General features: G+C 40.9%; 1 protein-coding gene across 4 annotated transcripts in view; it reads right to left on the bottom strand.

Moving 5' to 3' along the window:
• Positions 1-18,863, bottom strand: part of DYNC2H1 (dynein cytoplasmic 2 heavy chain 1) — a 359,230-nt gene that overhangs the window by 101,010 nt on the left and 239,357 nt on the right. The gene's annotated exons all lie outside the window — the stretch shown is intronic.

Here is an 18,863-nt window from a genome sequence, read left to right as displayed (position 1 = left end):
CAGAAAAACAAAACCAACTTCAGAATAAGGAGAACATATTTTTTAAAACTGTTAAGCACAATATCAATTCTACTGGTACCACAAGCTGGTAGGATAAGAACTCTTGAAATGCATGTCATACCAATAGTTTGACTCCTTTTCCAGTACCCATACAAGATACCGAACTATTAACAGGTTAATTCCAGTTAGACATTTCTAGCTTAGTCCCGGGAGATAGAAGAGCAGACTCAAATATCATCAAGACAGCCACCTAAAATATCTAATACACTTGATAACAGAGACCAAAAGAGAGCTTGTATGCTCATGAAGTCACACCATATTGCAACAACACTTTTTCAGACTACAGACATCAAACAAAAACCTAGACTAACATGTAGGTTAAAACACATACCCAAAACAAACAAAACAAAACAAAACCCAATAGACTGTCAAACCTCAGCATCCATCCAGTATTACACAAGCACACATGTACCTGACATCCTATATCTTGTCTTTGGTTTCTTCTATGAGATTCAAACTAGTTTAAAGTAGAATAAATTGACTTAGGGTGACAATTATTTCAGACTTGAAACTATTAAAATAACTCCTGAAGAATACATCCAACCAAGACACGGTCTCCAGACCAGAATGGACTGGAGAGACAAATATGTGAACTGATGTCAAAATCTGAAAATGAATTGCATAAATTCAGAAAAGCAGGCATATCAAAAAATTGACATCCTCTAAATGGCTCAGAATAGTGATGCTAGAGAAATAACAAAACATAAAAGAAAAATAGGAAACAGAATTTTTGGGTATAACAAATATCTTCAGGCCAGATAAGATTAAAATTCACAAAGCACGACATTTCTTACAGGGAGATAAATCCAATGGAAAAAAAAATAACCACATCAACACCCAAGAAATCACCAATAAAATGAAATCAACCTCCCAAAATCTGCTGGACAGGATTTAGGCAACTAGGACATATCATACCTTTTTTGGGTGGAACACCCATATTTTATGACATACATAAAAAAGTTATAGCAAATATTTGACATATGATACATTGATTAAACCCCTAAAAAAAGAAATATTTATTCAGAATATCAATAGGAGGAAGGAATATGAATCACCACACTACTGAGAAAGTCCAGCAGTTACTTTGCTAAACAGAAGTCAGGAAGTTTATGGAATAGATAAATATTTAGGTTTAGATATTTGGAAGTATTTGTCTTTAGCCAATAAGACACTTATAAAAGTGATTAATCATCATAGCAATAGTGGTTCTTCTAAATTTCTGCTTGTGTGGACCCTCATTCTTGGGAGCTGTGCTTCCATGACATGCAAACTTGGAATCTTTTAGCCACATATGTCCTTTGGGATTGCCTATGCACCCTCCCTTATGTCATACACTGAGACCTGTGGGTATAAATGGTGTGTGGCCCCAACCATCCCATAACTCCTTTCAGTATTTCAAGAATCCACAGTCAATACAGTAAAAAAGCAGAGAATGTGGGCCATTATATCCTTATGAAATACATTGTACTTCAAAATAGGTTGTCTGGTTTCAATAAACCTGGGGAGGTCCAGGAGACCTGGATAGGGTAGACACTAGGAGAGGATAAAGTCCTCTACTGTTGTCATATTCAATAGAGGTGGCTGTGTCCAAGTACCAAGGGGCCTTGCCTTGGGAATCAAGACCCATTCATGATTGCAGTGAGAATGTTTCCTGGTCTCCTAGGTCAAATCTCTACCAATAGAGGCTCTGGTGCCAAAGTCTGAAGCATGAAAGGAGACAAGGATTCCTGCTAGGGTCAACAGAGAATAACATCACACAGGTGCTCAGTTCTCTCTTGGGTTATAGGAAGCACCAAATGGGTCATTGCTGGAGCCTCCATATCCCTCAGTGCTGAGGGTACTGTTCCAATTTCTGTTCAGCACTGATTATGGGCTAAAACACTCTTCATTGTGCACTATTCAGAAAGATTTAATTCTCTTATACAGGGTTCAATTGTGCCTTGAAGTACTCTCCCCTGAGCAGGGGATAGTGTGGAGACACAACCATTCAGTGGATCTCAGGAATTGCACAACTAGCATGGTGACACATAAGGTGAGAGCTCCCATTTACAGCATATTCACACTTGTGTCCCTGGTTAGGTCTGCTCCAGGCTTCCTCCCTGCCTCCTTTAGAGTGTCTTGTGGACAAATGGAGTTGTCCCAGCGGGTACGAGGAAGAACTCAGGGACCGCAACTGTGCCCAAGTGCTGTAAAAAGGCCTCAGAGAATGGGGTAGCTATTTACAACCTCTCACTACTTACATAGCCATAGAACAACAGAGCATGATCTGTACTATACTGAATAAATAATACCTGCATGCTTATCCAAGGCTAAAAATTATGTCCAACTACCTAGGTACATACCCACTTTATGTAACAAACAGAGGCTAGGAACACCCTTCCTTACCCATCCTGGCCCATATCCATTAAAGGGCTTAACCTTTTCCACATTTACTTTTCTCTACATCACTCTATCATATCCCCCTTTAGTCTCCACTCTTCCAAGCTGAAAAGTCATAGCCTCTTTAATCTCTCCTCATATGGGACCCATTCCAAACCCCTAATCATTTTAGTTGCCCTTCTCGGAACCTTTTCTAATGTCAGTATATCTTTTTTGAGATCAGGAGACCACATATGTACGCAGTATTCAAGATGTGGGCATACCATGGATTTATACAAGGGCAATAAGATACTTTCTGTCTTATTTTCTATCCCCTTTTTAATGATTCCTAACATCCTGTTTGCTTTTTTGACCACTGCTGCACATTGCGTGGACGTCTTCAGAGATCCACGATGACTCCAAGATCTTCTTCCTGATTCATTATAGCTAAATTAGCCCCCATCGTATTGTATGTATAGTTGGGGTTATTTCTTCCAATGTGCATTACTTTACATTTATCCACATTAAATTTCATTTGCCATTTTGTTGCCCAATCACTTAGTTTTGAGATCTTTTTGAAGTTCTTCACAATCTGCTTTGGTCTTAATTATCTTGAGCAGTTTAGTATCATCTGCAAACTTTGCCACCTGTTTACCCCTTTCTCCAGATTATTTATGAATAAATTGAATAGGATTGGTCCTAGGACTGACCCTTGGGGGATACCACTAGTTACCCCTCTCAATTCTGAGAATTTACCATTTATTCCTACCCTTTGTTCCCTGTCTTTTAACCAGTTCTCATTCCATGAAAGGACATTCCCTCTTATCCCATGACAACTTAATTTACGTAAAAGCCTTTGGTGAGGGACCCTGTCCACTATGTCCACTGGATACCCCTTGTCCACATGTTTGTTGACCTCTTCAAAGAACTCAGATTAGTAAAACACGATTTCCCTTTACAGAAATCATGTTGACTTTTGCCCAACAATTTATGTTCTTCTATGTGTCTGACAATTTTATTCTTTACTATTGTTTCAACTAATTTGCCCACTACTAATTTATTAGTTTATAGCAATGTAACGTTGTATAAAATACTTGTGTTCTGAATTGTATAATTGCATAACCTTAATGTCTGTCTAAAACTTTTTTATGAAGGGCTCATTGTGGAAGTAGAAGTCAAATTTATTTGCAGTAAAACAGCAATACTTAGACAATAAAGATTTTCAGTGTCATTATTATTATTTCTTTATTATAAAAAGCCTGTTGTGGTGTTTATTTTAACTCTGTAACATTGCTGATGTCCAAATAATCCCCTTTAGTTTCCCTTCCCCCAACATACACAGATGCTACACTGCTTACCCTTGGAGGATGTTATACATTATCAGAACTACACATGGCTTCCTTTTGAGCCCATCAATGCCATTCCTTAAATTAATATGAACATTTCCTCATCTCAGGAGCTGAGAGCATTCCCTATGCAGCACTACTGGTCCTTGCCAATAAAGGGAATAAGAGGTTATAAAAACTATTAAATGCTCAGATTGACTAGCAATATTGAATATGATCAAAACTACTCATATACCTTACAAAAGAGAAATGTAATGTTTATGTGAAAATACAGACTTTGCTTTTGAAGTAAAGCTGCTTAATGCCCCATAAGTCACTTTCTTATATAAGCATTAGTAATATAGTCGGACATTTACAGTGAAGATCCCTTGACTCTGCAGTATGCTGCATTGTGCTGCAGCAAATCTCTATCTTCTACATCACAAAGTCATGCTGCAGCACTAAGAACTTTCTAAACTAAAATATACTGAGGTGTAAACATTCTAAAAATGACTGAGTGATATTCACAGAAAGCCAACATAAAGCCAATACTTTTATTAATCTCCTACGTGTCCTGGCTTTTGTTAGAATGAGAATTTTATAAAATACAATTAGATACTAATTAGCTCACAGACTCACTTCAATATTTACTGTTTATTTAATAAATTACAATACTATACTGTCTTAAATACTTGTTTAAAACAGCTCTGAAACCATGAAGCATGGGATATAACAACTTCTGATTTAAAAATCAGCCTAGAATGAAGACTTTTAAAAAATCTGTTACTTAAATCAATTGGCAACAATTTTGACATTTCTCTTCTATTAAGTCTAAGGGATTACAAAATACCTCATTTAAGAAAAATCCTGCCCCCCCACTTTAGTGGACTCATACTGTGGCTCTCATCACAGCAGGGCAGAGAGATGTTGGTGGAAAAAAAGCAAACTAAGCGGCAGAGCAGGAGTGTTAGAAACCACTACTCAGCATAAGAGTAAAGGAAATGTGTATGAAACACCTCATTTCTGCAGTGAAGATGAGGTTAAGGGACTTTCATCTTTCTGCAGTTGGTGGTAACGGCCTCTCTTACTCCATACTTTAACTCTGGAGTGAGTACAGAAAAGAGGCTGTACTAGAGGTCACTTTTAGTTTAGTAGGCATACAACCAGCAGCTAACTGCACAGCTGCTAGTTATAGAAATAGGATAGGATTTGGGTCAGTGTGATGACATCCCTTTTTAGTAAAAACTCCTATTTGGACTACTTGCACTTCCCAAATTAGAGGAGCCAATATGATGAGAAACAAACAATTATATGTTAATCAATATGCAGTTGAAGAAAATCTTTTTCCGGTAAGATATACAATTGTTAGAAATTCCCTATATTCAGTGGCTCAGCCAAAGATGCCACAACTATTCTGAAAAGCTCTGGTTGTAAGATCCGCCAACACAGGATATTCAAAAGATTCTGTTGTCAGAAAGTGACATTGAACAAACTGTTCAGAATCAATACTATAATTAGAATGTAGTAAATCTGGGGGGAAAATCTTATGTTTGCACATATTTCCTCAAGTGTGCTAAAAATAAGACTACCATATTCTGCTTCCTGTAGAATGGGAACAGATTTCTAGCAAAGACCCAATCATGCTGTGAATATTAATGACATTTTGAAAGAACTGTATTTCAAACATGGGTATTTTACAAGATATGTTTTTTGATTTCAAAAATATAATTATTTCCACTTATACATAAGGAAAAGACACAGAGCCAAATTCAGTCCTGGTTCAAGTTAACCTCGATACCTAATTTGGACACAACAATTTGGAAAATATGATATTATAATTTGGGAGTTCCTGAGCTCAATCCACTAGATTATACACTTCTCATATACCTTTTAAAGCACTCTTTTGCATTTTATTGCTTGTAACATTCTTACAATAAAAAGAATTGCTTTAAAATGTATGTATGCCTCGATGTGATCAGAAAAGGGATTAAACAAAAATTCGTAGGTTTTAAAGCCAGAAGGGACTATTACAATCATCTAGGTCTGACTTCCTGCAGAACATAGGCCACAGATCACCAAATGATTCCTGAATCAAGCTCATAACTTCTAGCTAAGCTACTGCACATCTTTAAATCAGGACTGCATGTATTTCTAAAGACTTCAGATTATATAGAATCCACAACATGCCCAGGTAAATTGTTCCAATAGTTGATTACTGTTAAAAATGTGCCTTATTCTAGTCTGAATTTTTCTAGTTTCAGCTACCAGGCACTGGATCTTGTTATGCCCTCCAATATCAGAAATCTTACAGACCATGCTCAAGTCACCTTTTAACATTCTTGTAGATAAACTGACTACACTGGGCATTTTTTATCCCTCACCTGGTTTCACAATCTTTCTTGTAGCTTTTTCTGAACCCTCTTCAAATGGTTAACATCCTTTTTTTAAAGGGTAGACACAAGAACTGGACTCAGTTTTCCAGTAGATGTCTCACTAATGCCATATATAATGTTAATAACACCTCCACACACCCATATTCCCCTTCTTATACATCATAGTCACCACACTGCATGGAAAAGCCATGTTCAACTGATTACCTACCATAACCACTATGTCTTTTTTTGAGTCACTACTTTCCAAAACACAGTACCCTTCATATGTAAGTGGGGACCTAAGTTCTTGGTTCCTACACGTATATCTTTGCATATAGCTGCATTAAAACACACATTATTATTACTAATATATTAATCATGATACTACATAGGGGCCAACTGAGCATGGGACAGCAGTGTGCTAGGCACTTTAAAGCATAGTAGAGATGCTATTCAAGTGAATCCAGTTTACCATATGATCCTTATCTCTCTGCAAATCTGACCTGTCATTTACCACTCTATTAATTCTTTTTATCTGCAAACTTTACCAGAAATCATTGATTGTTTTAAAAAACGGAAGTTGTGACAAATATTGCAACCATACGCAGCATCTTTGAGGATAATATTATATTTTATGTTTAAAGCATTAAAACCTTTATATCTATATATATCTACATACAAACACACACACACACACACACACACCCCTCTACCCCGATATAAAGCGACCCAATATAACACAAATTTGGATATAACGTGGTAAAGCAGCGCTCTGCGGAGGGAGGGGGGCTGCACGCTCCAGCAGATCAAAGCAAGTTCGATATAACGCGGTTTCACCTATAACGCGGTAAGATTTTTTGGCTCCCAAGGACAGAGTTATATCGGGGTAGAGGTGTGTGTGTGTGAGTGTGTGTATATATATGTATATACACACACACACATATACAGAGAGAGAGAGAGAGAGAGAGAGAGAGAGAGATGGGCCAGACGGTATAAGCCATAGAAATATTCATAGCCCCTTATATGAAGGCAGGTTATATCTCTTTGTATGTTCCTGACATACTGGGGGGCTTTCTGCAGAAAATGGGATCATGGGGGTGACTAATGCAAAATCCCAAGACTGGCTACACAGGTAGCCATCCTTTGAAGCCTGACCATCAGGAGAATAGAGAGAGTGACAGTTTTACCTGTTTTCAAGAGGCTTAGAAGAAAAGGGTTTGAGGATATAAAGACTGAATTCAAACAGACTAAGGATCTTTTTGATTCAGCAAACTAATAGGACCCCTTTGTCCACCGGGAACACAATTGTGCTTGAAGAGTTGGAAAGAGTAGAGCCTATCACAACCGCAGGTGGAAGACGGGCAACTTCTGTTAAGTTTAGTGTGCATATAAATTTATTATTTTTATTGTCTTTATATACTTTTGTATTGAATGAATGCATTCTGCTTGGAAAGAGCTGTGCGATCACTGGCAAGAACGCTGTCCTTGTTTTCGGAGAGAAGTCAGAGAGAGCCGAGGGCTGGTGGTTGTCAGATCTGCTTGGAATAATTATAGTGAATTGCATACTAAAGAGGGGATATGAGTCCCTGCCCATAGAGAGGTGAAGGTTACACGTCTGAGATCTGAAGTGGGTGCCCTCGAGGAGGCCAGGGTGTGTGTGTGTGTCAAAGATGCAGTTAACCCCAAAACTGTGTATTGCATTCCAATGTCTGATTTCTCACCCTGATTTTTTTTTTGAATGCTAGAACAACGAACATGCAAATTAGGGACCAAAAATTACCTCTAAAGATTAGGCTGAAACCACCAAATTGATTCCACTTGTGAGATAAAACCAATTTGATCCATGCCTTCAGAGATGATGGATATGGGCACCCCATATTTGGAACCAGATTAAGGAATAATCAACCTAGGCACGTGCCTAGGGCCCACTTCTTGGGTGGGGGAGAGGAGGGAGCATCCTGAGTGGCATCACTACTCTGTGTGCCAGGTAACAATGATACTCACTTAAATTAGGCTCCACCTCCCATCATGATGGAGAGATGTCAGGGCCAAACTTCTGTGGGCAGTGAAACAACCAGTGCTGCTCCTCCTTTCCACAGCCATGGGGCTCTCTCCACTCTTCCCTGGGACCTGCCTGGCCTCACCTCAGCTTGTATCCCCTCTGCTCTGTCCACAGGACTTGCTCAATGACAGCCTCAACTCCTGGGTGGCAGACTCCGCCTCTCCCTGGCCTGAGGAGGCTGGAGCCTATTGTTACTGCTCAGCCCTGCCTGAGGGCCTGAGCTCCTGACTCAGCGTTTCTTGCCCCACCCTGACCTAGGGCCTGGGCTTAATACCTTCTACTTACTGCTCAGCCCTGCCTGAGGGCCTGAGCTCCTGACTCAGCGTTTCTTGCCCCAACCTGACCTAGGGCCTGGGCTTAATACCTTCTACTTACTGCTCAGCCCTGCCTGAGGGCCTGAGCTCCTGACTCAGCATTTCTTGCCCCACCCTGACCTAGGGCCTGGGCTTAATACTGGTGTACTACTTTTGCTCAGCCCTGACTGAGGGCCCGAACCCAGACTTAACATTGCTGCCCCGCCCTAAGCCAGGGCCGGGCTGACCGTGTTTCTGCCGGCTACAGCAAGGGCGACCGAGGGAGATCCCATGGCTGGACTAATTCCCCAGGATCAACTGTGTGCAGTGAGCCGGTGTGGCTCCCCGCTGCCTTGGAGAACCCTTGTACAGGCTGTCATAAAAAAGATGGAGAAAAGTTGTTCTCTTTTGCCATAGGAAACAGGACAAGAGGCAATGAGTTCAAACTACAGCACAGTAAATTTACAGTTAGGAACAGACTGCCTTGGGATGTTGTGGAAGCATCTTCATTGGAGGTTTTCAAAAGGAGGCCTCCAATCTATCTCCACTGCCATCTATCTTGGATGGTTCAGACAAATCCTACATCTTGTCAGGGGGTTAAACTAGATGACCCTTGCAGTCCCTTCTAACTCCTACGATCCTATTATTCCACGAGAGAAACCTCAGGACAGACAGACACATATTTCTATGCTCTAGTTCCTTAGAAAACAAAACAAACCAACCAACCAACCAGAGTCATTTGGGAGAAACTGCTAATGCTACCTTTAACTACAGGTATAGCACCTGTATCTTGTTGTTGTTGACAATGTTACAGGCAACTGATAGATCTAAAAGAAGTAGTGTTTGTACAGCACCTAGCACAATGGGGGCTGTAGGCACTACTGTATTAAAAATAAGTAATAGATATTTAATCTTTGTTGATAACTAGGACATAATTGACCAAAAGTCCAGTTCAGACTCTAAGATGTATCCAAACCTGAAACTAGACTGATAGAGGTCAATGAAAACTGTGGATTCAGCTATTGCCACAGTTTTCTTGCAACAACTACAGCACATAAACTGATCTTTTCTTGTTTGCTGGCCAAACTCAAAAATCCAGAAAAAAAATGAGTTTAGCTTTGAACTAAAACTGAATTTTCAGTTTTTCCTTTACAAAACAAGCAATAAAAAAAAGTATCTCTGGAGCATTTTAAATAGAAGCTAGTAAATACAGACATTTTTAAATCAGCAGATATCCAACAGCTTGCATCCAAGAGTTTTTAAAGAGCTGGCTGAGGGGTCACTGGACTTGATGTTGCTTTTCCGTAAGTCTTGGACACTGGGAAGTTCCAGAAGACTTGAAGAAAGTTATGTTGTACCAATATTTAAAAAGGGTAAATGGAATGAAATGGGTAATAATAGGCCTGTCAGACTGACATTGATCCTGGGCAAGATAATGGACCAGCTGATGCAGGACTCAATTAATAAAGAACTAAAGGAAGGTAATGTAATTAATGCCAGTCAACATGCGTTTATGGAAAATGCATTGTGTCAAACTAACTGTATATTTTTTATGACATTACAAGCTTGGTCAATAAAGGTAATAGAGTTGATGTAATATACCTTGATTTTTGTAACGCATGTTACTTGGTACAGCACAATATTCTGATTAAAACATTAGATGATATAAAATTTACATTGCATAAATTAAATAGATTAAAAACTGGCTAACTGATATGTCTCAAAATGTAATTGTAAACAGGGAATCATTGAATGGAGTGTGTTTATATTCCCCCGGGGATCGTTTCTGCACCCTACACTATTAAATGCTATCATCAATGACTTGGAAAGAAACATAAAATCATCATTTATAACATTTGCAGAGAACGCAAAAATTGGGGAAGTGGTAAATAATGAAGAGGACAGGTCACTGATTCAGAGCTATAAACTGAAGGCAAGCAAACAATATGGCTAAATATAAATGTATATATCTAGCAACAAAGAATGTAGGCCATACTTAAAAGATGGGGGACTCTAGCCTGGGAAGCAGTGACTCTGAAGAAGATTTGGGGGTCATGGTGGATAATAAGCTGAACATGAGCTCCCAACGTGACGCTATAGTCCAAAGAGCTAAAGTGATTCTGGGGTGCATGAACAGGGGAATCTTGAGCAGGAGTAGAGTGGTTATTTTACTTCTGTATTTGGCACAGTTATGACCACTGCTGGAATACTGAGTCCAGTTCTGGTGTCCAAAATTGAAGAATAATATTTGGAAAGGGTTCAGAAAAGAGACATGAGAACGGTTACAAGATTCGTTCTGGGAGCATGTGTAATTCCATGGGCAAGTTAGTGACAGAAAGTAAGGGCGGTGCCATTTGAGTCATAAAAATTCATAGAATCATAATTTCAATGGCATCACAATCTGCAGCATGGCAGGGGGGACTCACTGCCCACCCCTGACTCCCAGCTCCTGGTCCTTTTGATAATACAACATCATAAAAAATGAGTAAAATCATTCGAAAGCCTTTTCTCCCACCAAAACAATGGTAGCAAACATGACAAACCTAGAATAATTATGTAGATATATATTTGAGAAAATGTTTAAAAATAAACATTTTAACATTATATTTTAACACAGCCATGCCAAAAATGCAGCCCCCACAAAGATAATTTGTGGCCCTGGACTGACAGTACTGTTATCAGATAATGCTCAAAACATTATACCTGATTAATTTTTTTAATGTTACACATTACTATAAATGGAAAGAGTGCTTCAAGTTAATTGGCCATCATCTGAAAAAAAACAAACAAAAAAACAAACACCCCCCCCCGCCCACGGTTCAAATGTATTGATTATCAGCTTTATTTATTAACCAAAAGAGTTTAATGAGGCACTGGTTCAAACATCAGCATCCAGCCAGAAATTGCTGGAATCCATCTGCAAACTACATGCAAATAGTTACATAAAATAATTATTTACAGTCCCAAATTAATTTCTCACAAAATCTTTGTTATTACTTGATCATTTTAGGCATCAGTAGGGAGAGAAAGAGTTCTGACTAGTAGCTGAATCTTTGGAGAATAGCACTGGGGAGGACTTGGTTAAACATAATGCTCAGTGGCTCCTTACCTACTAAAAGAAGTGCACCCATAAACTGAATTTGGCAAAGTTGGAGAGGAACTACATTGAGCCTCAGGAAAAAGTTGAAGAGGCCAGGATAACTGCCAGCTGTGGGCAAGACCAGTTCCACACTCCAGTATACATTCCTCTCTCAATGACTTTTTGCACGTGATGGAAAGCTGCAATATCACAAATCAGATCTAGCAATTTGGTGAGGTTGAATTGACAACAAAGTGCAACTTTCAGGATGGTATGGCAATACATGAAGATGGTTGAGTCTTTGCTGTTCTTTACGCGATCTGTCAGGACTGCTAATTGGAATTTGCACTTCACAGCAGTGGAAGACTTAGTGAAATACTTTTTAGTTTAGATTTAACCAACTGTTCTATGATTGCCTGGTAGCTTGCTGAAATAAGAGGCATAAAAAATTCTAACCTTGACATATGGGAGGAATTGTGAAAAAAGAAATTGGGCTATTAAAATGTCAGCAGTTCCCTTCTATGCATTTTGTCTAGACGAAGCCCTAAAACATGAGAACAGTATAATGAAAGTCATTGGGTGGGTTGGTGGGCATAACAGTGTATCCAAATGATCTTTCTCAAGTTTTTCTTGACGCCACTGAATTTGGACAAACATTAAGCATGGCTGAGATAACTTCCCCAGAAATAAGTGGGTACCATCTAGACTCATTAGGTGTTATTAAATGCCAAGAAGGAAAAAATATTTAAAGCAACAGCACGAGCTTACTCACATGGGCAACCCATTTGCGTATGATGGACCAGAGCTCATTGATATAATGATGAAAATAGTCTTCAGCATCCGACGAAGTGAGTATTCACCCACGAAAGCTCATGCTCCAATACGTCTGTTAGTCTATAAGGTGCCACAGGACTCTTTGCTGCTTTTACAGATCCAGACTAACATGGCTACCCCTCTGATGAGTGATGAGGTAGTTAAAGATGTCAATCAAATGGCTACTGTGGGTAATGACTTGTATGCAGCCTTCAAAACCTAAAGAACTATCCAAGGCACCATCAATATATGGGTTTCAGTCATGAAGAACAGACTAAAGATGGACTTGAATGCAAAGAAGAAAGTCAGAGTGAAGATGACAGAAACTATTACAGAGCTAAACACAGACAAGTAATTGTTTGCTCATCTCCTGCTCATGTCCAGATCTCAGTGTGATGTTGATCTATGTGAGACTTTGGGAAGGTACGAGTTCACTATAGTACTGTGATCGATGTTTGAATGTGATGGAACAATGCATGTGTGCCAGGCAAAAAGCAAACCAATGCACATCTTATATGGTCTTCCTAAGCCAGCACCTACTGACAACATGACCTGTACCTTATACCAGAAGAGGCCTTTCAGTGTAGCAATCATAGATTGTAAAGCTGAGGTACAAGCTCTTAATCCAGAAACTGTTAACACCTACCAAGATTTGACCAAACACTTCATTATGGGACTACAGAGAAAATACGGGGCCTATGATGAAGTCCACCTTGCATTTGAAACATATGCAGTTAAAAGTATTATGAGAAAGAAGAAGCTCCATGGTACTGCATCTGCCCAATACAAAATCACTGAATACACAAACATCTCCAATGTCACAATGAAGAAGTTACTGTCTCATTCTTTCCTGAAGAGTTAGTTAATCATATACCTTGCAGGAAAAATACTCTAGCATGCAAAGAATTGCTCAAAGAATTTTGTCGACGCATGGCATAATGAAGCTAGTCTTTCATTGTTCAGTGGAGTTTCTTGGTTGTACCCAAGAGGAGGCTGACACTAAAATTATCTTGCATACCATCAATGTCAAAGAGAGAGGTGTTACTAAACTCCAGATTTTTACATAGGACTCAGATGTTCTAGTGGTCTCTGTGAAATGCTATCCAAGGCCTGGTCTACACTAGACTAGGTTTCTAAAGCCATGAAGACAAAGGATACAGCAGGATGCGCGATGCAGTGCCGCAGTGAAGTGAAAGGACCTAAGACAAGGGAGGCACTGCATGCCATTCTAGTGGAACATTTATTTTTTATAACATTGTTATAGAAAAAATAGAAACAGTATTTACAAAATTAAATATATTAACTATAATATATATTAAATTTATGAAAGAGAAGGTCCACACAAATGGACTTAAAAAAAAATTCTTTACAAATTTAAAAAATTCTAAATATTAAACTATATAATATATTAAACTATATATAGAGAGAGAACACACACACAAGGATAGAAAAAAGTCCTCTCTAGCCATTTTTCTACGAGTGTCATTCAGTTTCCATGGAAAGCAGACTCTCCCACGCCAGACATCCCGATATAGGTGGAACCATCGCTCTACTAGCATTGCTTCATATGGTCCTGGTCGAGCCTGTGTCAGCAGCATCGCACACACCTGGAACGGGAGGATAGGTGGCGCAGGAAGACCACAGGCTTCTGGTGTCAGAAGACTTTCTGTTGTCTGGGGGAAAATGTGTCTGCATAGCCCCACCCCACAGTGCCACTTGGCTGCAGGCAGGGCAGCAGGAGCACACACACAGACTGCAGTCACTAGGCACCTAGGCAGGGTGTGGTGTGTATGTGTATGGTCTTTCCCCTTTGTGTATGCTTGTGCAGGGTCCAAACAGACCAGAGTTCCTGAACACGTTAATGTACTCGCTGGCCTGGTGGGCTGGTGCCAGCACAGTCAGGGCTGCTCGCATCCTTTGTGTCCTGGCGCTTGGGGCAGGGGGACAGAGTCCGCTGCTCCACACCATGAACTTGACCCATTGCCACACATCCCAAGACTTCCTCAAGATTCTGTTTTTGTGCCTGCTCCTGGGGAACAGAATTGTTGTATATCCCTGTAGTGAGTCGGTGTGGCTCCCCTCCTGCCCAGCAGAGGGAGCTCCCTCCCAGACACCCAAGTGGGCGGGGCTACCACCACCTGTCCCCGCCCCCCGGAAGTCAAGGGGTGGGACAGGAAGTAGAAAAGCCGGCAGCCAGAGCTCAGTCAGAGCCCAGCCACCGCCGAGAGCAGACGTGCCGGCGGGAGCTCCTGACTGGGAACCCTCCAGGGCCCGAGGCAGCTGCCCTGACTGGCCGGAGCTTCCTCGCGCCCGGTACGACGAGGAACCCCCGGAGCTTCCCCGCGACCAGTACCCAGAGGGGCCGCTGGAACTCCCCCGCGCCCGGTACGAAGAAGAGCCGCCGGAGCTTCCCCGTCCCTGCTGCTACCCGGAGGAGCCGCCTGACCGCGCCGGGTCGGACTTCCCGGAGGAGCTGCCGGACCTGCCACCAAGCCCTGGTCCTGAGGAGCCTATGCAGGTAGACTGGCCTGGATCTGGTGCGACCGACGAGGTAGGCCCTGAGGGGGATATGGACAGTAGCCCGGGGGTAGCCGACCCCTGTCAGGCTACAGAAGCAGAGGTCCCGATGTCAGCGTGTTGCGGTCTGGATCCCACTGACCAGCGGCAGTGATAGCCGCTGCTAGGGCCCCGGGCTGGGACACAGTGGAGTGGGCGGGCCTGTGTCCCCCCTGCCACCCCACTCACGGGTGGCAGTTTTTCCCCCTCACCCAGGTGTAAGAACCTGGGCCTATACGCCTACTGTTACTGCTCAGCCCCTGCTCCATAAGGCCTGAGCTCACTGTACTGTTTATTACTGCTCAGCCCCTGCTCCATAAGGCCTGAGCTCACTGTACTGTTTATTACTGCTCAGCCCCTGCTCCATAAGGCCTGAGCTCACTGTACTGTTTATTACTGCTCAGCCCCTGCTCCATAAGGCCTGAGCTCACTGTGCTGTTTATCGCTCAGCCCCTGCTCCAGAGGGCCTGAGCTCCTTAACTAATTGCTGCTCACCTCTGCTTCAGAAGGCCTGAGCCATTGACTGATTGCTGCTCACCCCTGATCCACAGGGCCTGAGCTCACTGACTAATTGCTGCTCACCCCTGCTTCAGAGGGCCTGAGCTTAGTGACTATTTGCTGCTCACCCCTGCTTCAGAGGGCCTGAGCTTAGTGACTATTTGCTGCTCACCCCTGCTTCACAGGGCCTGAGCTCACTGACTAATTGCTGCTCACCCCTGCTTCAGAGGGCCTGAGCTTAGTGACTATTCAGTGCTCACCCCTGCTTCACAGGGCCTGAGCTCACTGACTAATTGCTGCCCACCCCTGCTTCAGAGGGCCTGAGCTTAGTGACTATTTGCTGCTCACCCCTGCTTCACAGGGCCTGAGCTCATTGACTGATTGCTGCTCACCCCTGCTTCAGAGGGCCTGAGCTTAGTGACTATTTGCGGCTCAACCCCTGCTCCAAAGGGCCTGAGCTCACGGTACTGTTTACTGCCCGGCCCCTGCAGCCAAGGGCCTGAGCTTATTGTTCTGCACTGCCGCTCAGCCCCTATACCGAAGGGCCTGGGCGTTCTAATACTGTTTCCTGTCGCTCAGCCAGCTAGAGGAGACAAGGAGCGAGTCGGTGTGGCTCCCCTCCTGCCGACAGGAGGGTCGAGCCCTGGCGCAACCGATTACAATCCATCAGAGATGTGTTCCTATCATTCAGGCCACTAAAAGCTGCCATACCTCCAGGTTTCCATGACCTTTCAGAATGTGATACTATTAGAAGGCTGGCTGCAAAGATCAAATTATCTTACTGAGAGACATTTGATTTAGCCTCTGAAGTCTAATTCCTTAATATGAAGGTGCTCAGAACAGCTGAGACAGTCACTTATGAGGTCACAAATGCACCAACATTATGATACTTGCAAAGCTATGTTAGTGGATGATTTCAAATAGGAAAATAAAAACCGACAAGGGGTGCATTTAAAAAATCTATAGCAATGGAATTGCTCTGTGATGATCAAGAACATCCATAACTCCCTCCCCTATCAGGCATGGATGGTTGTTGGAAGATGGACTGATCACACGAGTTATGTCTGAAATACCATATGCTCCCAAATCAGTCCTTTAGCTAATCAAATGCTTGTATGCAAAGACCAGATGCTCACCACCCTTACCTTTCTATCACTAACATGTTCACAGAATGAGACCTACATTATGCTCCCAGGCTAATTAGAAAATATGACTTATGGTGACAGACTAAAGAGCTCAATCTATTTAGCTTAACAAAGAGGAAGTTAAGGAGTGACTTGATTACAGTCTACAAGTATCTACAGGGGGAACAAATATTTAATATTCAATATAGCAGAAAAAGATATAACAATCCACTGGCTGGAAATTGAAGCTAGACAAATTCAGACTGGAAATCCAGGAGGCATTTTTAACAGTGAGGTTAAATGACCACTGGAACAATTTACCAAAGGTGGTGGTGGATTCACCACCATTGATCATCAAGATTGGATGTTTTTCTAAAAGATATGCTCTAGGTATTATTTTGGGGAAGTTCTATGGTCTGAATTATACAGAAAGTTGGATTAGATTATCACAATCATCCATTCTGGTTTTGGAATCCATCAATCTGTGAACATTTCATTCAGATTGAACAAACCATTTTGACACATCATTTCAAAAGTGTTCATTTGAAACTACATGTCGAAGAGCTTTTTTCCCCTCAAATTCTTTTCCCTGGGTTTTCTTTTCAGCCAAAAAAACTTCTGAATTTGTCCCAAGCTCAGGAATAGTTTCAGTGCCCTGAAAAAAAGCACTTTTCAGTAAATGTAATGTACGCCAAAAAATATTGCCCAGCTCTAGCCACAGGCTTCTCAATAAATGAGAGACAATGCAATAATCAGTGAGCTACTCAAAATGAATAGGTGTTTGCTTTTTTAAAAAGATAAATTGTATACTGATTTTCATAAAGAAATACTGAAAAGTAAATGACGTGCAGCTTGTATAAATTTCCAAATACTGCATCTTTCACAGGATAGCCAATAGAATTATGCTATTTTACAACGTGCCAAAGATGCAAGACTAGACAATACAAGATGAGACAATGCCACACAGAAATAACATATTAGTGTAGGGGTAGCACTAATAAAATAGGGGAAGTCTTACATGAATAGGGAGAAAAACGAAAGAGGGAACAGGGGAGGGAAAAGGTGGAAGGTTAGGTGGAATGAAGGTCTGGTATTATTTGAGCCATCTCAACATTTTTAATCCAAATGTATCTAGGAAAGGGGTCCAAATTTCTCTGAATTCATATAACGGCTCTCTACAGTGATAAGCTATTCTTTCTTTGGCTGCTAATGCAGACAGTCCAAATACCATTGCTCTATGCTGGACATAGGTCTACTATTCCATTTTTGTAAAATCATGCACTTGGTGATCATTGCAGCTCTCAAGAACCAAAGTCTTTGTGATGGAGTTAAATCCAATTTATCAGGTAAATAACCTAGGATATAATTTTCAGCTGAGGTTTGGTTGCTTAACTGCTTCCATTTCAACCAATGGGACTATTCTTCTAAATACTATTCTTTGTGAGTAAAGGTTGTAGAATTGGGCTCTAAATTCTACCACAATTATATGGCAGATATAAAATTGGTCAAATTTTAGGCCTAAACTTTTAAAAAGTGAACATTTAATTATCTGATAGTACTCTATTATGGAAAAAAAGCTGTTTTATGGTCCTTTAGAGATGTAATGTAAACTAAAATGAAAGCCAAATTATACATACTGTAAGTACTTAGATATTTATAACAAATATTTGAGAAGGAATAATTGAACACCATTGCTTACACTGGTCTGCCTTTCTGCTGTTAAAAGTGTGTTTCAAAGTGCATGCAACAGTCCATTTATTTAGTTCCTATATGGTATATTGAAGCCTGGAAACAAAGAGCTCACAAGTAAGACTAAAAGTTCCTCACCATTTTCATGATGCATTTGCAAGCCTACTGTAAATGAACACTGGGTAATTATTCACAGTACTAGTGGGCTTACTAAGTAACTACTTTTCAACATGAATAAGAATTGCATAATTGGGCATTAAGAGTAAGAGAAGCACAATAATTTTGCTTTTATGTCGATCCTAAAAACGTCTGGTTATCTCTGAAGCTGCAGTTAAGAACAATCACTTTTGACTCAGTTGTGCACAATCCTCTATGTCAGTGATACTCATGAAAATTTTGTTGGCATATGCTTAATAACAGAACAAATGCTGGGCGAAATGTTCTGTGTATGTGTGTGGTGCTTAGTAGAGTGATAGTACTACAATAGGTAGTAATAATAATGATAAGAAAATATATTTTACTTTCAAGTTTGAATGCATTACCAACAATGAGTAAATAGCACAGAATAGTGTCTCTAAATATGATGCAATACCAAATATCTCTACGTGTGTGAATAGTTAGTGATCATTTAGAA

This window comes from Mauremys reevesii, linkage group 1 (assembly GCF_016161935.1).
Source record: "Mauremys reevesii isolate NIE-2019 linkage group 1, ASM1616193v1, whole genome shotgun sequence".
Taxonomy (NCBI): Eukaryota; Metazoa; Chordata; order Testudines; family Geoemydidae; genus Mauremys; species Mauremys reevesii.
This window is presented reverse-complemented; position numbering and strand designations above follow the sequence as displayed.